Source organism: Hemicordylus capensis, chromosome 3, assembly GCF_027244095.1.
Source record: "Hemicordylus capensis ecotype Gifberg chromosome 3, rHemCap1.1.pri, whole genome shotgun sequence".
In the NCBI taxonomy this organism is placed as follows: Eukaryota; Metazoa; Chordata; class Lepidosauria; order Squamata; family Cordylidae; genus Hemicordylus; species Hemicordylus capensis.
The window spans coordinates 306,981,679-306,995,108 of record NC_069659.1 but is presented as its reverse complement, the minus strand read 5'-3'; the positions used below and the strand labels follow the sequence as shown (position 1 = coordinate 306,995,108).

At 43.7% G+C, this 13,430-nt stretch overlaps 1 long non-coding RNA gene across 1 annotated transcript in view; it reads right to left on the bottom strand.

Moving 5' to 3' along the window:
* Positions 1-11,952, bottom strand: part of LOC128351172 (uncharacterized) — a 52,289-nt gene extending 40,337 nt beyond the window's left edge. Inside the window, exons 1-2 of the long non-coding RNA XR_008319623.1 lie at positions 11,822-11,952; positions 4,491-4,672 (exon numbers count right to left, since the gene is read on the bottom strand). This is a non-coding gene — a long non-coding RNA (uncharacterized LOC128351172). The remainder of the gene's footprint in view (positions 1-4,490; positions 4,673-11,821) is intronic.
* Positions 11,953-13,430: the final 1,478 nt, after the last annotated feature.

The following is a 13,430-nucleotide window of genomic DNA, read 5'->3' as shown; positions in this document are numbered from 1 at the left end:
GTGAATTTTGCTGCTCGAACCTGAGGTTTGAAGGCAACAGTGTTGCACCCAAAGGCAGATGCCACCATAACTGCAGTTTCATGCTGTTTCTGGAACCAAAATAATAGAGAGGGAGGCCCAGATCTACCCAGGAATGCACCCTCTCCATGCATGCCACACTTCTCGCTGGCTGCCTCTCTGAGCACTTGCCCCACCCCGTCTCCACACTCCTCAAGCCATTGCCGGGCAACAGGGACAACACATTGTCCCATCCCAAGCTTCTCAGCCTGTCAAAGTGAAAAGTCACATTGCAGGATGCCTGCTTTCCTCTTTGTCTTTTGTTCCCCCCTCTGTCAATCATAAGAGAAAGGGGATGGGATGGCAAGAAGGGCACTATGTGTTTTGGTCTCCAAAAATGAATTGATAAAGAAGTATGTTCACAAGTACATGCAGTCATGGTTGCACCATGACCTGGGAAACCTGATTAGATCACGGCAAAGATAACATATGGCAGGGCAGCAATACCTGGGGTTGGGTTTAAAAATCAGCCCCAGCCAGGAATTCTTGAATGGCTCCAGTCTATTTTTTGTACAGTGAAGTTGGGAAAGGGTGGACAAGTCCCTTTCCCTTGGGTAAAAGCATGCATTATCTGGTGTTACTCATGAGAAGAACCATCCAGCAGGAGCAGAATTGCCTCCCATCAATGGAGACATTCTTCCTGTGTGATGAGGCTATTCCGCTGCAGAACGCTCTCATATGAAAGGACGCCGCCGACTATTTATATACCACTTTTCAACAAAAGTCCCCAAAGTGGTTTACATAGAGAAATAAACGAAGATGGCTCCCTGTCCCCAAAAGGCTCACAATCTAAAAAGAAACATAAAGATAAACACTAGCCACAGCCACTGGAGGGATGCTCTGCTAGGGCTGGATAGGGCAAGTTGCTCTCCCCTGCTCAATCAAGAGAATCACCACTTGCCTCTTTGCTCAGTTAGCAGTCCATGGAGGCACAGATGTGGGCTAGACAGCAGCTGCTATCCAGCCTGGTTGCTCGACACAAGCAAGCCACATGTACGGGTACCCAGACAACACCTTTCCTTGTATTGGTGACTTCCACAAAGAAGCAGTCCAAGCAGGCCCTCAGCCAGTAGGGCCATCCATTGGCACATATCCATGTTAGTTCCCCCCTGCCCGCCCGCCCACCCGCCCGCCCGGTACGGCCACCTTACTTTCCTGGGATCACTGATAATCATGGCTCCCCTCTCCTGCAATTCCCTACAGTGGCCAATCTGCAATTCCCTACAGTATCCAAATACGGGAAATTTGGATGTGAGTAAAGATCTATCCTGGGACCTGGTGTCTCCCTAGTCTGCCCACCCAGAACTGCCCAGATACATGGAGCAGCCACTACTCCTTGGGAGTATGAAAGCATTGCCTGGAAAGGAGGGGGTCACAGTATACAAGTTCTATTATTTACAGAGAACAGGGCACCCCACAAGCAAGTACCTCCTGATTTTGGATGGCCTACCTCATGATAGTACAGTCCAATTTAGGCCTGAATCTCACTGAGCCTCTGGTCCTCCACTGTGGACTAGTCCTCTCATAAGATGGCTAATTACTGGATGGCAAACCAACACAGGAGCAGGAATTTGCTTAGATGTTCCTGGACTGCTTTGCCAGGGTCTGCCATAATAACATCACTCTTAGTCACAGTGGACCAGATCCCAGGATCCTTTGGCCTCCCTCATATACATATTCCCTCCTAGGAAGTCATCATGATCCCTTCCCTATTACCAAAACTACCCTGGAGGGATTGGTTAAGGTGCTCCAGCTACACTTTTGGCTAAAGTGGGGAAATTAGATCAGATTGGGGAGCAGTTCTGACAAAGTATCAATTTCGCAGTTCCAGTGTATTTGGAAAGAATGAGGATACATAGGTACAGTTTTAATGTTTTTTTAAAGTAAAGATTAAAAATAGGAGTTACAGAAGGCAAAGTTTGGTTAGACAATTCAATAATTTGGTTAAGGTTCTAAACGAGAGTCTTGGTTAGAGGCTTGTGACAATTTGACTAAAGTGCAAGGAGGCACTGCAAGTGTTTTCTTGCAGTCCAAAGCTCTGTTGCCAGATTTGGTTTATTTTCAGCCAAATTTTGGCTTACCGCCCATTTGACCCATGAGTATACCCCTTAGGTAAGAGAGTGGGGAAGGGTGCAGAAAGGAAGTGAGTAATTTGGGACCCAGTTGAGAGAGACCTATATCATCAATCCAGACACAAGGATAAGGCTACTGGCTTATTTAATATTTTAAACAAACAAACAAACAATATTAATAATCATGCGTAGAAACAATGGCTGCAGTCCTGAGCAACAGAGTGAGGATGCAATGAGCGATGAACCGGCCCTCGCCAGATCTGTCCACATCCCTAGTTGGGGTGATATTTCCTGACTTCAGAACTGCCCCGTGTCTTCCAAAACTATGTTCATGAGTGCTGTGTGACCCTCAGCAACATATGGGGTCAGCAAGGTAAAAGTTTATGCCTGATATTTTATAGTAGATAAATCTCCCACCATCCTACTGTCCAAACCTTCCTTAGCTATATAGCTTGTGCTAAGTGACTAATTGAGAGTTTGCCAATTATGGGCATGTGGAGGGCTTGTGGTCCTGCGACTCCAGATATCCAAGATGGAGATTGCAAGCCTGCAGTTGCAAATCATATAGAGAGGTGCTGCTTGTAGCCCCCGTACAGGCTGTTCTCACAGGAGTAAAGTAAGATTGTGCCCTTGAGTCGGTGTCGACTCCTGGCAACCACAGAGCCCTGTGGTTGTCTTTGGTAGAATACAGGAGGGGTTTACCATTGCCATCTCCCACGCAGTATGAGATGATGCCTTGCAGCATCTTCCTATATCACTGCTGCCCGATATAGGTGTTTCCCATAGTCTGGGAAACATACCAGCAAGGATTTGAACCAGCAACCTCTTGCTCTCTAGGCAAGTGACTTCGCTGCTGCACCATTACCACTGTCCTGTTAGGATTAAGTTTTAGTTTATTGGCCTCCATCCAGAATTTTATGGTCTCCAGACACTTCTCAGCACTTTTACAGAATCCCTGGAATTAGGTGAAATTAGGTGGAAAGGAGAAACAGCTGAACGTCATCAGTGTACTGATGGCACTAAGCTCCCAAACTCTGGGGGATCTCTCCCAGCACTTTCACACAAATGTTAAATAGTATCGGAGAACACACTAAGCCAGTTGCCTTATCCTTGTGTCTGGATTGATGATTTAGGTCCTTCTCAACTGGGTCCAAAATTACGTTGTTTACCTTATGCTATAGAACTTACTGGGAGCCATTGATAACCAAGCTTGCTCCTATCCTGGGTTTGCTTTCTAAATAATACTGTGGTGTCTGGAACCTTAGAAATTGATATATATCACTTTCAGTGTTTCAGTGGTGAATTATGAGTATGACAAGTATCACTAAGGCCACGATCTGATGCACACTTGCTTCGGAGTAGGTTATACTGAACTCAGATGGGCCTCCTTCTAAATAATATATTTAGGATTGGTTTGCAAAAGATATGGAGCCCAAGATATGGAGCTACAGGGTCAGTTGGGAGGAAGCCTTAAAAAGCTTACTTTGCTGTAGATCAGGGATTCTCAACGTGTGGGTCCCCAGATGTAATTGGACTTCAACTCCCATAATTCCCAACCAAAGGCCACTGGGGGTAGGGATTATGGGAGTTGAAGTCCAAGAACATCTGGGGACCCACACGTTGAGAATCCCTGCTGTAGATGATCCTTGTTGAGAGCATGCAGAGATCACATGCCCAGATGTGCAGTTGCCTGCTTAGGAAGTGCAGAAATCAGGGTGCCAGGAAGCATCACCCCACCCCTAGAAACCCCCATAATACACCACATGAGTGCATGGTGCATTATGGGGATCCTCTTCCCCTCCTTGAAGCTGGTTGGGAGCCCCGCAGTCTTCCAGCCCGGACTGCAAGCAGCTGGGTCTGGCAGATGATTACAAAAATGGGGTTAAAAAAGCACTTGCTCTTTTAACCTCATCTAGGAGGGTGTCTAGCTTGATGGGTTTGCCGCCAAGGCACTGCCAGGATAGGGCCCGATCCTTTGTTATCCTGGTTTGGCTTTGTTAGCCCACTTTTGCCTGTGCGTGAGAACAGCCTCATGGATAAAGAATTGGATTGCTATCTTGCAAAGTTCAGGCTGTTGGAATCTTATTTAAATCAATGAATTTTAAGAAAACCGGACATTGTGCAGGACTGCAGCCTTGGACATTTGAACCGGAGAAACTAGGATGAAAGTTCCTCCTCCTTTTAAAAAAAACACACCAACAATTCCTTTCATTGCTGTTTGCTATTTGGTTTTATAATCAGCTAGTGACTGTGCATGTTTGAATGGTCCCTAGAGAAAAGAAAATTATGTTGTACCAGTCTTAGAGGAAAGATAATTCTATTGTCTCCTGATGATAAATAAAGGTGATTGTGCTCACTGACCTTTTGTCTGTATGATTGTTCATAAGACTCTTCCTGTTGTGTTGCTTTACTACACAAAAGCTACTTCAGAAGGCTTTTTGGCGGGTGGATCTTGAGCTAGTAGGTAGTGTAGTGACTGCTGTTTTGCATGGAAACAGGAATAATTGTTTCACCAGAACTCTCTTTGCAGATCACAGCCTTTTCTGTAATAAATCATGAGGCATTTAACAAATATATACATGATGACACTTGAAACTAAATGGTATAAGATGAAGCTGTAGATATTTGTGGTTTAAACAATAGGGGTGTGCAAACAGGTTCAAATCCAAACTGGTTCAATATCAAACTGGTTCACTTTGAAGGTTCAGGGTTGAGCCGAACTACCCTCGGTTTGGCTTGACCCCAGACCAAACACATACCCACACCCAGTTCAGGAGTTCATTGAACAATTTTTTGGAAATCTTTGTTTACCTTACCCCCTCCAGGGGGCTTCTCCAAGGTGGCGGGGGGTGTCCACGGAGGTTCCCCCTCATGACCCAGGCCATACAGGGTCCCACTGCACAGGCATGGCAGACGCCCAAAAGATGCCAGAAAGGGCCGAAGACAGCCTCCAAAATGGCCTCTACTCCAGAGAATAGGCCTGGAAAGGGCCGAAGATGCCCGAATCAGGTGATTTTTCAACAACAACCCCCACCCCCGCAACCGAACCAAACTGAGGAGGGGAAGTTGAAGGGGGCCCAAACCGAACTTGAACCAAACTGGACCAGGTGGTTTTGTGCACCCCCTATTAAACAATGTGTTCGCTAATTGCTGAAATAACTATCATGAACAATTGTTTGTTTGGGAGGAATACACACCTGCTTCTCTTGCAATCAATGCTTATACAAAAGTGTCCTGAAAAGAATTGTTGATACTACATATTGCGTGTTGTGGGCAAATTAGGGGTGCAGAATCCAGGAAAATTGAGCTTTTGGAGAGAGCACAAGAATTTCTGCAAAAGATACATAAGTGGCTTACTACTGGTTGACAGCAGCTATACATTTTGTCCTTTTTAAATTTTGTCCTAGGCCAATGTGATCTCCCCCAGAATATCTCAGGAAAGATGCTATCTGATGGGACTTCTGAGGGAGAAACCTCAGCCCTCAGTAGCCACTTTGGGGCCTCAAAACACGGTAGCATTTTTGGAAGTATTCAATGAGAAGATAATATGATTAGAAAGGTTAATAATTTCTGTTCCTGCACACTGTATTCTCAATATGGATCAGGTTCCTGACACAATTGCATTTTCTTTATAAAACACTTTACTTGAAAATGTGTTTAACACAACATGTCGTTTGGCCCTGAAACACATGAATTTGTCTCTTTACTCTCAATGGTCAAAGTAACTCAGATCAAAGTGCTTTGATTTAGGTGACTTGTTTAATGAGTTGTTGATGCACGTACATGCATATTATGAGAACAACCTTTAATTGCTCAGTTCATTACAGGCTCTATACATTCCTCCACTAAGTGCAAAAGTGGAGGTTTTGAAGTATTTAATTCACCAGTATACCAATGGTTTTTTCTCTTTGGAGGTAATTGCCTGATTATCAACATCCTCATAGCTATAAAACAACAACATCCACCTTCTTCATAATTGCAGTAGACTATTTGATCAAATTGTTATTTTACTCATAGCCTCGTATACCTTGCATCTTCCTTTGTTATTTACCTTGTTCTGTTTCTAATCTAGCCAAGCTGTTTGGGACCTTATTTCTGTCGTTTTGCATTGACAGTTCCCTCTTTCCCTTTATCTTTCCTTCCCACTCACACACTGTATTAACGCAAGTTATCTAATTGTCATCAAGCTGCTCCAAGGTTACTGATATATAAAGTGAACAAAGCTGGTTCTGGTGCTCATGGTAACAACTTGGCTCCCTGAAGGCTGCCAAAACAGCTATTTCATGCACGCTTTCTCTAGACTCAGTCAAGAGCACCACAGGGTCAGTGTAAACTGTCTGGAAAGCAGATGGATTTCCATTGCTGTATCTTTTTACTTCCCTTTGTTTCCTGTATTCAGACAAAAATTGCTGCCGTTGGCTGCAGTCCCACCTGTGTAGAAAATATCTAGTAAGTTTCTGATATGAATGCAAGGTCGTCTTTCTGTTAGCAGCTGGAAGGCTCCTTTAGGGTGTGCCGGCTGATGTGATTTAGTGCAACCCTGAAGGTAAATTGTTCAGGAATTGTTCTGGCTTTGAGTAGAAGGTTGGTCACACATTAGGGCACCTCTGTATGGTCTGAACATAGTTACCAGCAGAGGCACTTCTAGGCATCGATCTGGGGGCCCTGGTCCATGTGCGCATTATCCTAGAGGGCCCCATGATTTTCCCCAAGGGAAAAGAGGGTGCCTTTTATATTTCTGGAAAACTTGGCCTGTAGTTCTGAAATTTGGCACAAATGTAGGACAAGTTAGCAAGACTCTGGGGCTATTCTGACAATCACAATAATCGGGCTAGGAAAGCCTAGCCTGATTTTTGCGGGTCATCAGAACCACCGGGCTCGCAGCTGAGCCCGGTGGTTCTGGAACGGCTAACGAGTGCTCCGCAAACTCGGGCTATCTGCTTGTGAGTAGCCACGGCGTGGCTGCGGCTACTTGTGAGTAGACCCCTGGCTGGGAGGCTTAAACACAGCCTCCTGGCTCGGGGGTCTGCCCTGTATGCCCCGCACGCTTGCGCAGGGCATACTGGGGCTTCCGGGGGCCACGTGGCCCCCGAGCTCCCCAGCCCCCGCTGGCTCCATCTCGGAGCCGGCAATCGTGTGGGCGGCCGATCCGGCCACCCAGGGCTCCCTCCCCGCTCATGAGCAGGGAAAGCGGGCTTAGCCCGCTCTTCCTGCTCACTTCCCCAAACCGGGTCTCACGGATGGTGAGACCCGGCTCTCTGTGTATGCATTTTAAAGCAGATCACTTGATCTGTTGATTTTAATGTGTGTGTGTGTTGTTTTTTTTAAAAAAAAAACTTTCCAAAAAAAGTCCTTTAAGTGGCTTGTTTCATGGTAAAAAATTACAAAAACCTCTGGAACTGATCTCCCCCTTGGCCCATCATTCCACCTCCATATGGCGGAATCTACCCTTAGCATTCATTAAAAAGAGTAATCCCCCTTTCATATCTTTTGAATGACTTGGCCTAGAGATCTGAAATTGAGCTCAAATGTAGGAAAGGTTAACAGAACCCTGCATATTGATTTTGAAGTGGATTGGTCAATCTATTTATTGTTAATGATTTTTTGAATTAAAAAAAAAACTTCAAAAAAGTCAAAGTCCGATAAGTGGCTTGTTTCATGGCAGAAATTTTCAAAAATGTCTGGAACTGAAGGCCGTCCCATAATCCAAGATGGCAGGACTCTGTGTATTTTTATTTCAAGGAAATTGGTCAATTCTGTGATTTTTAATCGTTCTCTCTCTACTGCAGTAAATCTGCCAGAAAGAGCTCTTTCTTTCCATAGAGCACTTCACATCTAGTGAAAGTGGAACTAACTGTTAAATTTGAATGAAGAAACTTTTAAAAAATGAACTATACTTAAATTGGTTTGTGATCCAAAAGGTCTGCATGAGCTGTGAAGTAAGGGGCATGTGTGGTTGTTGCTGTTGTTTTCCTTACCAATGCACAATAAGTCCAAGTTGGTTTTGTGTTCGAACTGTGGAACAAGGGACACATGTTGTCTCCCGGTTAGTTTGTGAATGGTCAAGAAGCTCTGTGAATCTATTGGGGCTTGTTTAGCCTCCTTTTTGTGTGTGTGTGTGTGTGTGTGTGTGTGTGTGTGTGTGTGTGTGTGTGTGACACAAATCCAGTCTGCAAATCGTGATGCAAAGATCTGATCCGATTCGGTCATCGAGCCGGCCAAGCCAGCTCGCAGGCGAATTCATGGGCTATACTTGTAAAGGGGAATCCGGCTAGGATTACAACAGCAAAAATAGATTAAAATATTTGGAGGAAAGGCCTTTATTCAATGCAAGCTGGCATGCACATCCCTACCCAGCACTGCAAAGACTGTAAACTCAGTGCTGAGTATGACTCTGAGGAATGTTTTACAAGTAGGGATGTGCTTTAACTGCACTTCGCGAGCAGCTGTTTGAACCCTGGTTGGGAGTGGAGAGTGGGGAAAAAGAACTTCATTCATAATTTTAAAAACAGGAGAGCAGGTCCTTACTATGCAGCTTCCTGCTGGGGTGGCACTCAGCCATAGTACCTCCGTTCAACACTAGCTCATATATGGTGTCTGTGCATGCATGGGCACCATTTTGCGTGGTCAGCAAAATCATGCTGACCAAGCAAATGGCGACCACCATCCCTATCTCACCATCCCTTATTTATTTATTATTTCTCAATGTAAACCGCCCTAAGCCGTTTTTGGAAGGGCGGTATAGAAATCGAATTATTATTTCTTGTTTACACAGTCAGACAGGTGTTATTGACTGGTTTGTCAATCCAGACATCGAGTCCTTCCCAGGGACCTGGGATGGCTGAATTTTATTGTCAATGTTGTTGCTGCTGTTATAGATATCATCACAGAATATAGGCTGTTCCCAGTAATGCTGCTTTTTGTAATTGGCTGATGGTGATTTCTGTGGCCCCTATGGTGTTGAGGTGCTCTTCAAGGTCTTTTGGAACTGCACCCAGGGCGCCAATTACCACTGGGATTATTTTGGTCTTTTTCTGCCACGGCCTTTCAATTTCAATTTGTAGATCTTAGGATTTTGTGATTTTTTTCTATTTCTTTTTCTTCTATTCTGCCATCCCCTGGTATTGCTATGTCGATTATTTTGACTTGTTTTTCTTTCTTCTCGACTACAGTTATATCTGGTGTATTGTGTGGCAGATGTTTGTCTGTTTGTAGTCGGAAGTCCCATAATATTTTTACATCTTCATTTTCTTCAACTTTTTCAATTTTATGGTCCCACCAATGTTTGGCTACAGGTAGCTTGCATTTTTTGCAGATGTTCCAGTGTATCATCCCTGCTACTTTGTCATGCCTTTGTTTGTAGTCAGTCTGTGCGATCTTTTTACAACAGCTGATTAGGTGGTCCACAGTTTCATCTGCTTCTTTCCAAAGGCGGCACTTGCTGTTTGTTGTGGATTTTTTGACTTTTGCTCATATTGCATTTGTTCTTAGTGCCTGTTCTTGTGCAGCCAGTATTAAACCCTCTGTTTCTTTCTTCAAGTTGCCATTCTTAAGCCTTTGCCAGGTCTTGGTGATGTCTGATTTTCCACTTATATTGTGCAAATATTGACCATGCAGTGGCTTATTTTTCTGCTCGGTTCTTGACTTGTTCTTTCTTGTAGGCCTTATTATTATTATTATTATTATTATTATTATTATTATTATTATTATTATTTACAAGCAAGGTGCTGCAATTGTAAACGTAATGGGGACCTTCACAGAAACCTCAGATTATTTCAGGCAAGCTTATGTGTGAGTTGGCAGCTCTTTAGATACATGGGTCCCAAACTGTATAGGCCTTTAAAGGTTAAAACCATTACTTTTAACTGTGCTTGTAAATATAGATAGTTATGGAACAGCTGTGATACACAAACTTCCTTTCCTACCCAGAACAGGTCCCTGAATTTCCTGAGATAAATATGCCCATCTATGCTTCCTACAGATGAATTTCCTCACTTATTATGTGCTGACCTGATGTTATGGTCAGTGGACCACATACAAATAGGACCCAATATGACTAATATTTATATACTGCTTTTCAACAAAAGTTCCCAAACGGCTTAGATAGATAGATAAATAGATAGATAGATAGATAGCTCTTGTCCCCAAAGGGCTCATAATCTAAAAAAGCAATATATGATAGACACCAGCAACAGCCACTGGTGGGATCCTGTGCTGGGGGTGGATGGGGCCAGTTGTTCTCCCCCTGCTAAATAAAGAGAATCACCACTTTAAAAAGGTGCCTTCTTGCTCCGTTAGCACAAACCTCGCTGCTGCATGCCCAGGAATAACTAAAGCCTCAATTTTGGGTGCTCAATAACCATCCTAGTACTAGTCACCAGAATTCCTAGAGCTAGATTAAAGGCTTCTTTAGGAGAGTCTTCTTTAAACTGATTCTGCATTGGGATAGAAATAATGGCCCATTATTGTTAGAGTTGACTGAGCAAGCTGTCTGTATTATACTGTCTCTATACAGAAAGTGGAACTTTTCACCATTAATTTATCTTTTACCACTTTCCATTTCCCATTTGAGTCCTTTCCATCCATTGCTTTATCCTATTCAATTTCACCCAACATTTCTCACATTTTTATTGCTGACAGAGTAATTCATAAAGTTATGCCTATTTACTATGATAGAACATTTCTTCTCTGGAAGGGAAAAGTTTAAACTTCACTATATTAAATGCTTGGCCAGGAACTGATTTTTTTATTTTTTTATTTTGCAACTGCATCTAAATGTATGTATGTATCTATGTATGTATGTATGTTCTGGTTGGGCATACCTAAACATGACATATGCATTGGGAAATATTTACAAGTATGAACCCACAACAAATTATTGCAGAATCTCCCTAGTGTGCATGTGTTACTTGAGCCTGTGGCTGAGTATGGTGAAACAACAAAAGTTAGTAACAAAGACAGGAGCCCCTGTTGTAACTTGGTTCTTATTTCATATGCAAAATTTATTTATTTTTCCTATTTTCTGATTGTTGTCATATTTTTTACAGGGGGCGGGTAGCACTGGTGCTCAGTCTCAGCTGCTTTTCATTCTCTTGTGACTGCCTTGTGGGGCATTCTTCAAGCTGGGAAAACTCCCATTGTTTTTGTTCCAACTCTCCTTCTCCCTCCTTGCCAATTAATTCCATTAGCTTCCCCTACCTAGTTGTCTGTCAAATGTCCTCTGAGTCTATGAACATTCCCCTCCAATGGAGTGTCTGACATTGAGACAGTTTTAGTTTATTTGTGGCTCCCTTAGGTTTTTTAAAATCGCCAAACCTTTGTGAGACTGATGTGTCTGCAGGTTACCCCAAGTCTACTGGCACCTCTCCCTCAGAGGTGCACCTAGGTAATTTTGGAGCCTGGGCCTAAAGGCCTTTAGAGACCCCCCCCCTCCTCTGCAAATTAAGCATCATCATGTTCCGCTAGGTGACCACACCACCCAGGACAGACTAAAGAGGATTTGGGGGCGCCCAGCAGCAGTGAAGGCCCTGGACTTCGGCCTCGAAGTCCAGGACTAAGAGTGCCTCTGCTCCCCCTCCCTTGCAGGTGCTCTGGCTATGCATCCATAAGAATCATAACCTTTCAAACTCTTTCAGTAACTAACGTATCTGAATCACAAAAAACCCCATGCAGAATCATTACCTATTCATTACCTATATCAAGAGGTGAAACTGCCCTGTACTGAGTCAGACTATTAGTCCATCGAGCTTTCAGTATTCATTATTCAGATTGGCAGGGTCTCAGATAGAAGTCTTTCTCATCACTTGCCACTTGACCCTTTAACTGGATAAGCCTAGAACCTTCTGTATGCAGAGCAGGTGCTCCATCACTGAGCTGTCATCTTCCCCTAATTAACAACAACAACAATGACATTTATATACCGCTTTTCAACAAAGGTTTCCAAAGCAGTTTAAATAGAGAAATAATAAATAAATAAATAAGATGGATCCCTGTCCACAAAGGGCTCACAATCTAAAAAGAAACTAACTTATGACATCAGCAACAGCCACTGGAGGTACTTTGCAGGGTGGGGGGATAGGGCCAGTTACTCTCCCCCTACTAAATAAAGTGAATCACCACATTTGAAAGGTGCCTCTTTTCCCAGTTAGCAGGGGTTTAAGCTCTGGATTAATCAACAGCCTTCAGCTATTGTGGCTGGGGATGATGGGAGTTGTAATCCAATAACATCCTGAGATCCAAGAAAACTTGACCTCAGCACCAGCTTGAGTGTTGACACAACCTGAAGTGAGACCTGTGCACTGCTGACCATGCCCCCTGACTCACAAATATCATTCAGGGGGTGGGGCCAGTAGCCACTCCCACACATGCCCATTCCACCCACCTCTATCAATCACTCTGGGGATGGGGAAAGGTGGAATGGGCACACAACAGAGGCTGCAATGGCCCCTGATGCGGGCATTGTCATTGGGAGTGGGAACAGTGCTCCCTCCCTCACATGCCCATTCCTCCACATTGTCATGGGAATGAATTTTAAACTACAAGATGGGCAGCAGGGAAGCAGAGGGGAAAAAACTTTCCTGCGGTCATGAGAATAGCCTCATGGTTTATTTCCAGTAATCTTGTATTCTCTCAATACTGGAGATGTAACATATATGATGCAAGGTGATGTATACATGCCTCTGTATAAAACATGATGCACTAAAAACAAGGATCACATGAATATAACTATATTAATTCTGCTGTATCACTAAAGTATACAACATACTTAATTTGTTCTATAGACAAACAACACATTCCGAATGTATGCATGACCTGAAAGTCTGTTCTGACCAAATATTGGAAATCAGAAATGCCCCCCCCCCCCGGCCGCTATTTCTGTTTGAGAACATTTTTCAGCTTGTTAACACCAAACCAAACCACCTAGCCACAATTTTAAAGGTGGCCCTTGTTATTCATGGGGGTTATGTTTCCTCCCATTTCCTCAAACAATCAAACTGTGAAAAAATAAACCTCAACCCTATGGGCATTCAGGGGTTAGGTTCCAAAGCGCACTGAAGTGTGCTGAAAATCACAAGAAAAAGCAGGGGGAGCAGAAATAAACACAGTACCTTGCTCTACAGCTCTTCAGTTCTTCAGCAATGCCCCCAAAACTTGCAATTCCTCCAATTTTTGTTTAGGTTGTTGTTGTTTGCAGAAAAGAGCCACAAAAAGGCTCAGCACTACAAAATGGCTGGAGAAAATGACTTCAAAAGTCATTTTCAGCCACTCAAGAACTGTGGATAGGTGAAAATATCCCTTTTT